The sequence below is a fragment of the Lepisosteus platostomus genome, chromosome 10 (assembly GCF_059453375.1).
Source record: "Lepisosteus platostomus isolate fLepPlt1 chromosome 10, fLepPlt1.hap1, whole genome shotgun sequence".
In the NCBI taxonomy this organism is placed as follows: Eukaryota; Metazoa; Chordata; class Actinopteri; order Semionotiformes; family Lepisosteidae; genus Lepisosteus; species Lepisosteus platostomus.
Window position 1 is genome coordinate 43587444 of NC_142620.1, and position 13041 is coordinate 43600484.

The following is a 13041-nucleotide window of genomic DNA, read 5'->3' on the forward strand; positions in this document are numbered from 1 at the left end:
TTGATATTTTTTTAATGATCAGATAAAATACTTTTAACATTATTTTAGCTAGTAAACTATATACTGTATAGTGGCAAGACAAATTCTTATTCAAAAGGAATTTTTATGGAATTTAAAGACTAAAGACGAATGACCACATACCGCAAATACAAATCTTTAATGGACATGGTGAAACTTGCAGCTGTAGAGCCAAACTATAGGGGCAAGTAGCATATTTTCAATTCAGTCTACAAACAGCAACAACCTGAATGTAAAAAAAGGAAATTCCATTGTTCCTTTTAGGCTCGTCTGAAAACAAAAGAGCGGAAACTGTTTTGACAAAGGTTTTCAATCAAATTTATGACCAATTTATCTGGAAAAACGACACTAACATCCTTTATAAAATAGCAAATTGTAGACACCTACTCTGTGAATTTGAAATGCGCAGGACAATTTTCAAATAAAAAGGTTTTGCTCCAGTGGAAATGTTGATATACTACCTACGGACTAAGTAGACTTGTGACTTTCTGAAAGCTTGTAAGATTGTATTTTAAACATTGCTTTTAGGTATGTATTGGTCTTTAGTATTTATTAACTAGCACTTTAAAGCAATCCGAGCTCACCACCATATTAGGCTTTGTTACTTAGTTATGTCACCTGCAGTTTTACCACAGAATCAACAAAATTAATAACTAAAACATGACCTAATAAATGAGGCTTAAAATATTATCTTACTTCATTTTTATATGCTGTTCTCTGTCCCATCTTCACCCTTAAGGCAACTCTATGGCTCATCCCTCATTAAAGAGATGGGTTGTTGTTGTCCTCAGCCAGGTGAGTTTACCCCAGTAAAGCTCGATCTTCAAATCATTCTTCACCTTATTTAGAGTTTCTACTTCAAAATAGAAAATAGATAAAAGCCGGATTTGGTTAAAGATAAATGCAGCCTATCCAAAGGGCCTATCCCAGCAAGCAATAGGCACAAGGCAGGATACACACTGGACAGGATACCAGTCCATCACAGGAAACACATAGACACAAGCCCATACATATTCACAACAGGGCATATTAACCTACCAGTAAGTCTTTGGACTGTGGGAGGAAACCCACAAGAACACTGGGAGAACATACAGTACTGTACAAACTGCACACAAATAGAAACATTAGGAATTGAACCCAGGGCCCCAGCACTGTAAGGCAGCAATGCTAATCACTGAACCACCATGCCGCCTTGTGGAAAACTGCTCTTTCAATTTACAGTCACACAGATACAGTTTGTATCTCATTAGGTCCAATAAAATATCCAAAACAGTGATATATTACCAATTCTTCTGTCTCCAGGTGAATCAGTTTCTTTTATTTCATCCCAAAGGGTGCTGATGGATCAATGTGGAGTCTTGGATTTGTATTTTTTTTAATGGTGTGGATTAGATCGTTTTTACATCCCTTGCAGAAAATACCATCCAAGTATTTGAATAATCGTTTCATGCAGGTCTCTTAGGTGGTCGCTGATAAATGTCAAACACTTCCAGAGCATGTTCTAGTAGTGTGTAAAAACTCACACAAGTAACAATCTTACACAGTGGATTTATCTTGACAGTTCTTATGATGTATCCATTAACCTTTAATATTTTAGCAGCAGTAGCATTATTTAGTGAAAAAGTAGATTTCAGTTTGATTTTCGGTTCACTTTAGGGAGTTCTTCAATAAATTGAAACTAGGTAGACAAGGCTGAACTCCCATTTTCGAAGAACAAAGAAGGTATATTTCATAAATATAAAGAATAATTTCAAATATAAAAATGTTTCATGTATACTATCTACCTGACATAACTTATGTTTTTTTTTACTCTAACATCTGTAATTGTGCATGTATCATCTATCATTCTAAATATTTTTCTTTAATGTAGTCCATAATAGGGTGAAGCCATTTGTGTCACATTTAAATTATTTCAAATATAAAAACGTGATGAACAGCCCTGGACCACTGCATTCCAGCTTCTGATGTCTCATTTTTGAATTGATGTCAAGCCTTTAATACTTGACATAGAGCTACCAAATGGCTTCTTTATCCTTGTGACACTTGGAGACGGGACTGGGTGTTAGATTTGGCCTGGAATGGCAGAAATTAACAAGTAAATTGAACTGATCAGCTGTTCACTCATCCTGCCACCAATCAGACCAAAGCGAACAGCTTGATTGGTGCTACTCGTCTAATCGGTAGAATTAATGTGCATTAGGACGATTTATTATTATTCGTTTACAGGGGAATATTTTAAAACACGGATAACTATTAGCATGCAAAACACAAATGCTACAAAAAATAATGATTTTATGTTTTTAAAATGACTGTCGATGTGGAAAAAGGTTAACCCTAAATTTACGTCAATGACTTTCTGTTTAAAACTTACAAACCTTTGTTCTGTTACAGGGCATTGCTACTCTTGAAAGAGTTTAAAAATGAGTAGCCTGTAACTTTACAGGTACAGTATGAGAGAAAAGTCAAACGTAGACAGGTTATGGGAACTGCGTCCCTTTTGTACGCAGAAGAGCAGAATGCATATGAAATGGCGTTTAATGTCTAAATATTCAGATATTTAGACAAAACCAACCTCCAATGTCTTCCAACACAACACTGAAAAAATCAAATAGAATTTAGGACTGAAACCAGGAGCCATTTCTTACACAAAGAGTTGGGGATGCCTGGAACAATTAATCCTGCCATGCTAGTGAAACCCACCCTCTGGAGTCCTTCAAGAGGATGCAATTTTGAGAACAGTTAGTTACAGAGCAAGCAAATGAACAAATGGCCTTCTTTCATTTGTAATCTTCCTGTTCCTATGCATATATTAAGCAGGCTAAGAGTGGAGCTCCAGATGCTTGGAATTAGTGCAAGTTTGCTTTGGTAAAAAGAGCAGAATGGTGTCTTTAAATTATGTTGTTTTAACAGATATAAGAAAAGCAACTTGTGCTTTTGTTGCACAGGTTTTTTTTTTTGTATAATGCACATTATGTAAAGTCTCGCATTTCCCACATACACTGTCTTTTTTTAGGCTGAATACTTTGCTTTATTAAGAGGAGCTAAAAGCTTTTAATGCTCAGATCTGACAAACCACATTAAATAAAAGGAGCTATGGCTGAGCTAGGGGCTTGCTGCCAAATACTTTTTAAATGGCTTGTTGTGCTGAAGCAATCTGAAGATTAAAAACATCTCTTGAATTACAATGACACATCAGAAAATAAAATTAATGCAGTGTTTTCATTAGGAGGATTGAGCCCCTGCCTGTTCCACTATCCATTAGATAAGAAGGAAAAAAAATACAAGAAGTACAAGGATAGCAGTGTTGCGGTGGGCTTTTAGGCAAATACACAACATCGCACTGCATCCCTCTTCAATTCAATCACAGTATCACCCTTTACTTAACTAGCTCTGAAGCTGAATAGCCGATTGGTACAAAGACAAGAATCTTAAGCTTCTACAGTATTCCAAGTGCCAACAAAATAATTGAATTTTCCCATTTTTAATTTCCTTTTTTATGGAACCTTCCAAAATATGTAATCGTCTTAATTCCACAAAAAAGGTGATTATGGAGGTTTTTTTCAAAACCGCCATCATATATCATACTTTAAAACAAAAAAAAAAGCCCAGCTTGGCAGTCTCTCGTGAGAAAGAGCTCTTTCCTTATTAAAAGTCCAAGGATATGAGTATTTGCAAGTCAGCAAGTGCCTGTGTTTTGCATTAATGGTGAAAAATGATTTTTATTTTAGTAAAATAGTCAATACATTTTAGCAACAATTGTCTAAAAGAAATAATATTTCTTATTTTTTAAGTTTATTAGCTACAGTACTTTATTTGATTAGGCTGTATAAAATACAGCCTTTTCACCTTCTTTCTCCAGTAAAGAACCAAAAGCTGCCAAAGACAATAGGGTAATTAAATCTGTAACGTTTTTTTTTTACCATTGAAGCTTTGTAATGCAGTGATATCCCATCCAAGGTTTGCCCAAAGTTCTGGAATGGGCTACACATTGTCACGACATTGATCAGGAAAAGCGTTTGTCTGATAATGAATGGAAGTGAATCTACAGTTTGCTGTCCCATTAACTGAAATATAACTTTTTCCCTCGTGGAGTGTAGCTGACATTGTGCATGCACATAATTCATCTAGGCCACATGTGCTTTATTGAAATAATGTAAAATCTACATCATGTGAGTATACAATGCTGCAGTTTGATGGCATGCAAACCATCTGGAAAAAAAAATGAACAGTCTTTTAATTCAGGTCGATTTGATTGCAGGATTTGACTGCATGAGAAAACACAAACACTCTTGTGTGCTCTTCAGCCTTTGATACAGACAGTTTGTGCTACTCTTCTTCACAATGGCAAGGATAGAAAGGGATTCATGAAGATACAGCAAGAGCTTATTATTTGGCACTATCTGTGCAACACAAAAGGATCTTTTAATGCTGCACGACTTTGAGATCCAGTGAAAATATTACACTTTGTGGTCACTGGGATAGAAAGCTGCCATGTTACGATCTTCCAGTGCATTTTGTGCATTTGTTTAAGACTTCTTAAAATTACCTATCTTTATGCTTTTAATTTGTGCTGTTCAATGGGATAGCTGAGAAGGAGCTAAGTTCACTTCAGACTCAGAGATGTCATACAAACTGTGGAGTAATTCAGTTCTATCTTTCAGCTTAATTGCAAGTTTAATGTATTTTACTTATTGTTTATTTGTTTATTCAGTTGTGACTTAAAGGGACCACTCCATAGTTCTAATACCAGGAGAATGTGTTTAAGTTTGCAGTTCAGTGATTCAAAACCAGGAGTCAGGCCACTGGAGAAACACCACATCACTGTAAAAATGGGGACTGTAAGAAATCTCCTAATCAAAGTCACAGAGTCCAAATTTTACTTTGTTTGTTTTGTATTGTAATTATTTGCTGTTAGAATACAAAATATTTTGATAATTAATATTTTAATATAAAATACATAATTGGCTATATTTGATTTATTGGACTTTCTTAAAAATCTCCTGTTTCAGTTCAGTGCAAATCACATGCATATATTTATACACAAGACTGGTGGCTATGTTATCCAAGAACATTAATTGTGTGTGACAATTTCTTTCTGTGCAGCTGATGGCAAAGTTTTTCAGAAGTGCTTTAATAAGTCATAGTTTTTAGATGCTTCAAAAAAGGAATCAGACTTGTTGGTAGCTACAGTATGTTTTACCAGCACTGATACAAGTTAACATTCTTCAGAATTGCAGGTATTGTACTGCACAGATATCCATTGCAAAAAGCAAAGGAATAAGACATTATAACCTAGTTGACTGATATATTATTTACCGGAATGCAATGCTTTATGAAATCTCCATTTGTGGACTAACATCAGCCAAAGTTCAGTCAGGGCTGTTTTGTGTTTATTTGCTGACATCCCAGCTTTTAATAAATTATACACTGTATATATAGATAAATATACACACACCGTTACAATGATTCCCCATAAATAACATATTCCATATACCGGGAATTTTGTAAAGAAAGTATGTTCTGCAATTTCCAGAATTTTTATGTACTGTATGCATGTGGTTTGAGAACTGGTTAAGGAACACAAAAAAGTATGTCACTTTAAGGGGTATAACCTCTAATTGGGCAGATTTAAGCCCTGGGGTACCTAATGGATATATTCTATGCCTGTTGCTTCACATGAACTATAGCCAGTAATTTTAGGAATTATAAAATTCATAAATGTGTTGTAGTACATTTTCAGATTCAAAAATAGGGAAGCTGGCACATAGAAACACCACCTAGGGGCTACAAAAGACAAATACATTGTGTGTTTGGTAAGTGTAAAGAATTCCTCACTGGTTGTAAAAACATACACCATAAACTTCGAGTGATTCATAACAGTTTGGAAATTTACACTGGTCATAAGAAAACACATCACACACATCACACATGGATGATTCATTATGTAAATAAGTCAGGGGGCCAGGTGAACTTCTGAGTCACAGTAAATTTACATTTAAATTTGATAACAACTATTTTTCTAAATATAAAGCTACAAATGAAAGAACACACTTTCATTCAATTTACACCCTAAATGCACACTAGAGATCCAGTTACTGAAAACAGTAGCCACAGTGCTACATATACAAAGTGGCAGAACTCTATGGAAGAGATGATGATGAAGCTGAACACTTGCCGTTGAGAAAACAGACATCTCACTAAGCAAATGGAGCATCTCCAAAATGACCTTAGACAAATACAGGTGAGCAGCATTTATTATGATAAGGTCATACATACCTGTGCTCAAGATGTAAAGATGAACAGGTGCATGTAAAATACTAAGAATGAAGTTAAGCTGTTGATGAAGACACCTATTACAATGTGAAGGCAATCCTGGCTATACCTCCCCTTGCTTATGACCTGACCTGTGTAAGATGATAATTTATCCAGACAAATGTAGATTCCTCCTTCCATGAGGGTAAAGACCCTGTCTAAAGTAAAGGCAACCAATAGGAGGACCAATTATCATTGCCACTGTGTAACACTAACGGGACATGATATGGTATAGATAATAGATTTGTCTAATACAGCTTTGTAATGCATTGTCTGATGTGTGCTGACTGACAGCAACATTCAGTTTCTGAGGATCTGAACCCATTACTGACTCTGCAGGAAGAGATGGAAAATCTCCTCACATTTGTTACCTTATCCTCTGAGGTGCTAACCTATCACACAAACAAGTTTAAAAAAAGCAGATATTTATGCTGTACATTGTATATATATAGTAAATAACATAAGCATTTCCCTAAATATTTTATTTTGATATAATATTTTATACTTTGAACACGTTCAGTAGGCCTTTTTAGTCACACCTTAAAATTAAATCATTTTTACCTGGATTTGATTTGAACTCAGTAGCATTTTCAGAGTGGCATTTCCAAACCATTTTGTGCATCATTGATCTCAAATGATTGGTCACAGCCTTTATTTCACAAATTGATCTGCTGCTCCTAAAAATATTGCTCACACATTGATGTCATCCACTTCCAGACAGACAGACAGACATGCTGACCATACAGCTACAGCCTTTTTATCATCAGCATCACATCAGCTACTTGTCTTAGTACAGTTAAATCAAATGTACTCACTTAGCTTTTAAATACTTACTCAAATTTTAAACATTGTGCTGTAAAAAGCATAAATCTCTCTTTCTTTATGCAAATAAGTAATTTGTCAAAGACAAAATATTTGTATAGTTGTAACACTTTCTAAAAAAAAACTTTAGTTTTACCTTTAGACCGGTATAAATTGTTCTATAGTTTAAAATATCAGTTGAGGGACAATTACTATACTGTATATATCTGAAAAAAGTTGTTATTCAATATGCTGCATAGGTTAGCAATATTCCATCCATCAATCTCCTAACAACTTCATCCAATTCAGGGGCACAGGGCAGCTGGAAGCCAGAAACTGCCCCAGCAAGCAACAGGTTCAAGACAGGGTACACCCTGGAGAGGAAGCCAGTCCATTGTAGGGCAAAGACATAAACACAGGCACTCACACCGACACATTTTCTCAGAAGCCACTTAACCTACTGTACCAGTATCTTTTTTGACTGCGTGAGCAAACCCACGCAGATAGCAGTCCAGGTCCATATCTGAACCTACTCTGCCAACCTTCATAGTGTATTTGTCATCTATTTTTATTATCAAATGTAGTTTGTATTCATAGTAATTTAAAAATAGCACACACTTAAAATACATCAGGCCATGTTTTAAAATCGCTTCAAACACCAGCGGAGAGGGTCGGTTTGTTCACTGGGATTATGATGTCATTGCATAGAAATTAAGTTGACTGCACACTATGTTAGAAAAGAAAATTCCTGATAGTAAATATGTTCCAAGTTGGACAATGATAGGAACATCAATCAATTTCAAATTTTATTTTTTATTCCCTTACAAAAAGTGGTGTGACAGCAGAGAAGCATTCAGATGAAGATTGTAGAAATTGGCAGGCATTTCTTTACAAGATGTAAGAAGCTAACTTCTGTCATTCATATACCCTTTCATGGCTTCATTGCTTAAATAAAGAGACTAATTGTGGTTAGGACTTCATAGATGAGACATTGAAAGACACAGCCCTCAATGTACTATGATTATATTAGAGGCAACCAAAAAGATGATATTCACGCTACAGTATGTTGCATTTTAGGTTACTTGTTGATCTAAGAAACAGAATTACTTCTCAGTGTGCTCCAATCGCCCGCATCTTTGTGTCTGAAGAAAGCGGTTACATTGTCATTTTCATGAATGTCCCCTGTTCCCAAACAATACAATTGATATTCATTTATACAGTATGCACTGACATTCCTGATCTCTTTCAGAGTCTTAAATACCCTGATCAGATGTCTCCATGTTTTGAATAATGCAGTGTTGGCTTAAATTTCATTAATCTTAACCTCTTTGCTTCACGCTTTGCAAAAATAATTCTGTAGTCTTTTTAATGTGCTGTTTAATTTAAGCTTAAACCTTTGCATGCTTTCCTCAAACACAAAATCGTAATTACTCATCTTGTAATCGTGAACTTTATTTAAATTGAAATAAATTTAGTGTTAAAAAGTCCTGGACTGTTACTTATAGCAGATTTCATACACAATAAAAGGTTGTTTATGCAGGTATGATAATGTGTAAATTGACTTGATTAATATGTTTGGGTTTTTTCATAGTTTCTTATGCAATTATTGTACCTCTGACAATAATTAGTAGCTAACAGCAAAGTTAATGTTTTGAAGGTTTGGAAAAGCTCTTAAATGAAAGAATAACAGTAGATGGGTAGAGATGCTTTTAAAATATTTTCCAACATAAACACATAAACAACATAAAAAAGACATTTAGTATGTGGTGTTTGTTTATAGTAACACTTTTCAAACCTTGGAGATTCTGTTAAGACCCATTATGAATCTATTATGAGTTTGATCATCATCTATCATTTCTACAAAATCAGTGTTCAGAAAATCAGTACCTGAAACTATTATTATTATTGTTGTTGTTGTTGTTGTTGTTAACGTTTTTCATCATTTTATTGCAAATAATGAAGTCCGTTTAAATATACGACACATGCATATCCTGCGGTTTTTTGTAAATTACACTCAGCCAACAAAAAATGGCAATGTGCTTTATGTTAAATTTCTTTTGACTGAAACGTTTCCTTGAATTTTTAAAAGCTTGGACTATCAATTTCTCCATTGAAGTGGTTAATAAATAGAGCCTTAGCAGAAAAACACTTGTTCCGAGAACTGCTCTTGAAACAAAACAAAATCAGATAAAAGACGCAAAAATGCTTTAATCTGAATGTTTTTAATCAACCACGTTCGGGAGATAAAAGGAAAGATACCCTTTCACAAATCGTTTTTACATATATATATACCTAATAACCGAGCAAATTCTACAGTGAGGTAAAGGAATTTTCCAAGCCATCTTGATACAATTGAATGAAAGACCATTTAACCTAATAAGCATAATGATTAAACCGTTTACCTTGAGATCAAAGGCGATTTTAATTAAGCAAACGAATTGTTTCATAAACACAAAATGTTCCACTCCGCTTCATAATTAAACTATAAATATTTTTGAGTCGAGATCTTTTTTTTTTCTTGTTAAACATTAAATGCCAGCTTTTTAAAACCATTTCAATAGATAGACTTGATTGTGTGTGTGTGGGAGGGGGGTGTAGGTGGGGGTAGAATATTTGAGGGTCATAAAAAATAAGGGGCATACAGAAGTTTTATTGAGTTGTTTTTTTTCTTTCTTTCTCTCACTTTTTTACCTCCTTCGTTTTAAACACCTTGTTACCAGATGTTCATTACGTGTGCAAAAACTTAAATTCAAGTATGTATTCTCTCACAGCAGGACCAAAAAGAGGAGCTTGTCTCGGGAAAATAAGTGATCTGAGCGGAAAGAATGAGGGATATTTTTCCTTTGAAAGGATGCGGAGCGAGAAAAATAAATCTGATCGGTGGGGGGGAGGTGTGTGTGTGTGTGCGGGGTATAGTTTTTGCCACCCGCTGTACAAACCGTCACCTAGATTCGAGTAGATGGATTCGATAAGCCGTTTTGGATGTATCTTGGAGGTTTCGATTTGTTAAAAAGAATAATATCACGAGTTATTACTTCCACTTAAAAGAAACTTGGTAAAACACACACACACACACATTCAAAGCGTTAACAAATTCTGATTGATTTGTTTCAGAGGGGGACGATCTGGATGAAAGCAACCTCCCTCAGCTTCAAAACACTCTTTTAAAGAAATCTGCCCAGGGGACTATGAGAAATATCTAAACCATTGCCTTTCTTGAGATTACAGCATTTTTACTTTATTAATACAGGAAGCCTACAGTGTGTGTTTCTTAACTTGTTTTCTTAAATGGGTTAAAAGGTCTTAAATTAAAATACATTTAGTGTGGCGGGATTAATGAATAATAATTAGTTGGCATTACTTTGATCTCAAACAGGATTCAACATTAAACTATCAAGTATTTTTATATTTAAAAAGAATCTTAACTAACTGTAACAGTCCCCTCATGCGCACCTACTGACGCAGACAGGACTGCATCTGGAACAAGAGGAAATGTGTTTTAGAACCTGAGGCACTAGATGAAGTTCACTAGATGAAGCGTTTCACACTTGGTGAAACGCTGCAAAGAAGGTCCCACCTAGATGAAAACGTGCCGGCCTTTTTCTTTGATACTGATACAGCACATGAAATTGTAGTGTGGCTGTTAGTCTCTGGCTACCCATCAGATAATAGATATTGTATACAATCTACTGGAAGTTACCAATGTTGAAACCTCAGCACTGTAAAAAACACGCTCATGCTATTTTATACTTCTTAACTGCTAATTTAAACACGTAAGCACTACACAACATACTGTCGTTATTATTAGACTCATGGAGCGGAGCTTCAAGGGATTCTTTTAAAATATTCTGTAAGTAAACTGTATAAAATAACCACAATAACACAGGTAGAGGAATATATAATCTGTTAACCTCTTATAAAACGTGAATAAATTCTCCTTACGCGTCCGACAGTGAAACGCACGCTACGTGTCGCATCTTAAAACTTGCCCACACATCCATGTTGTTAACCTACTGTAATGTACTGCGTTTAACTGTACTGTACGGCGACATGTATTCGCATTAAAGTAAAAGCAGCAAGATTTTTTAAGAAAATGAAAATAAAAGCATGAATTCAATTAGGAAGATTTGCGGGTGAATGGTTAAAAACTTCACCCTAGCTGAAACAATATTTTAAAAAAAGAAGTTAATTTAAAATGCTTTTCTTTTTTAAAAAAAATCTGAACACTTGTGAAACATTAAAAAGTACATTGGTACACAGCAGCACAGACCTGTCAAACCTATTAAAACAAAATATGCAGTTTGGAGTGCTTTGAAAAAGTGAATATAAAATGAAAACCTAGAAGCCCTCTAATTCAAATTTTCGGAGAACTGTGCGTAAGATCTGATCGCTTCGTAATGTTTACAATTTGGTAAATGATAATATGTTGCTTTGGCAGAAATGCTTTATTTTAGAAAAATAATTAAAATAGTCTAACCCTGAACCGAGATATGGTATTTCATCTAAGCAGAATAATAGTTTTTAGGTTTTAAATATGTAGAACTGCGACAAAGGGATTAAATAAAACATTTGAGATACAACTGATAATACAAGTAGTGTAATCAATTGAAGTTATCATCCAATGTGCCCACAAAAAAATAATTAATCGTTTTAATTAATAACATTGGTCATGAAGGAAAGATTCGCTGCATTCTGCTGCCACCTAGTGTATTTTTTTAGAAATGCAGGAGAACATTTGAGACCACGTATTGTAGATAACACTGTACTTAAAATATTGAAAAAGAAAAAAAAAACAATTGAAAAGTTGTTATCAAGAGCATAGTGTGCTTCTAATTCTCCACGGGCTCAATAACTGTTCACCGTTTAATTATGCTCTAACGTCTGGGAGCTCATTTAATGACTCTGCAGCAGTGTTATCATTTTTGCAGCTTGATCTTGACAGATCTCCCGTCACTATAAGAAAAGGGGTGTTACTCCTGGTATCCTGGAATCCCACTCCAGGCTTGCACAATCTGCAGCGTTCACCCTTAGTTCAATGAATAAGGCCATTTCTCACTTCTCCACCCGATGTGTGGTGTGGTTGGTCAGGTCTTCCACACTTTAGTGGTGGATAATGTTCATCCCCTTGTAAAGAGCTGTGTGATCCTTTGGTGTGAGATGAACTTTATAAATGGAAGTGCTTAACTGACGTTTGGGGAAGCATAATGGCAAACAAACCCAAATCACAATCGTTACTGAAGTTATTTACATACTGTATATCTCTCACTGTTCTTTGTGTTTCGTCTCAAGAATCCACTTTTGCTGCTTCCCCACTCTCTGAACCAGGGTCTGAGCCTCCTCTTCATGTGGGCAAGGGGCTACCCCTTAACCAAGTGGGTTACCGTCCTTAAATACTCAAACGTTCACAAATAATTTGTTTCTTGGTGGTCATTATTCTTTGGTGAATTGCTATTAATTCCAAGCCGGCGCTAAACACCTCCCCTTTTCGATCTTCCTACATGCATATGCAAACTTCAGTGGTCAAAATAAAAGTGTTGCAAGTGGTTAGAATTTTAAGGGTGGTATACAAAGCCCTGCTGGACTTTGGCTCTCCAGAACCAGGACTGGTTTTCATGAGAAGCAAGCAATTGCCAAGAATCTGACATTCTGAATTCCAGTGAGGCTTCATGACTATTGATAAGATGATCCAAGTAGGAGATTTCCACTAGCCAATCCATCCATCCATCCATCCATCCATTTTTTAACCACTTTTTATAATTCAGGGCTGTGGGGGAGCCAGAGTCTATCCCAACAAGCAATGGGCGAAAGGTAGGCTAAGCCCTGGATGGGATGCCAGTCCATCACAGGGCAGCCAGTTTTCCCAGAAGCCAATTAACCTACCAGGTTAATCCGGACCCCAGTGCAAACAAA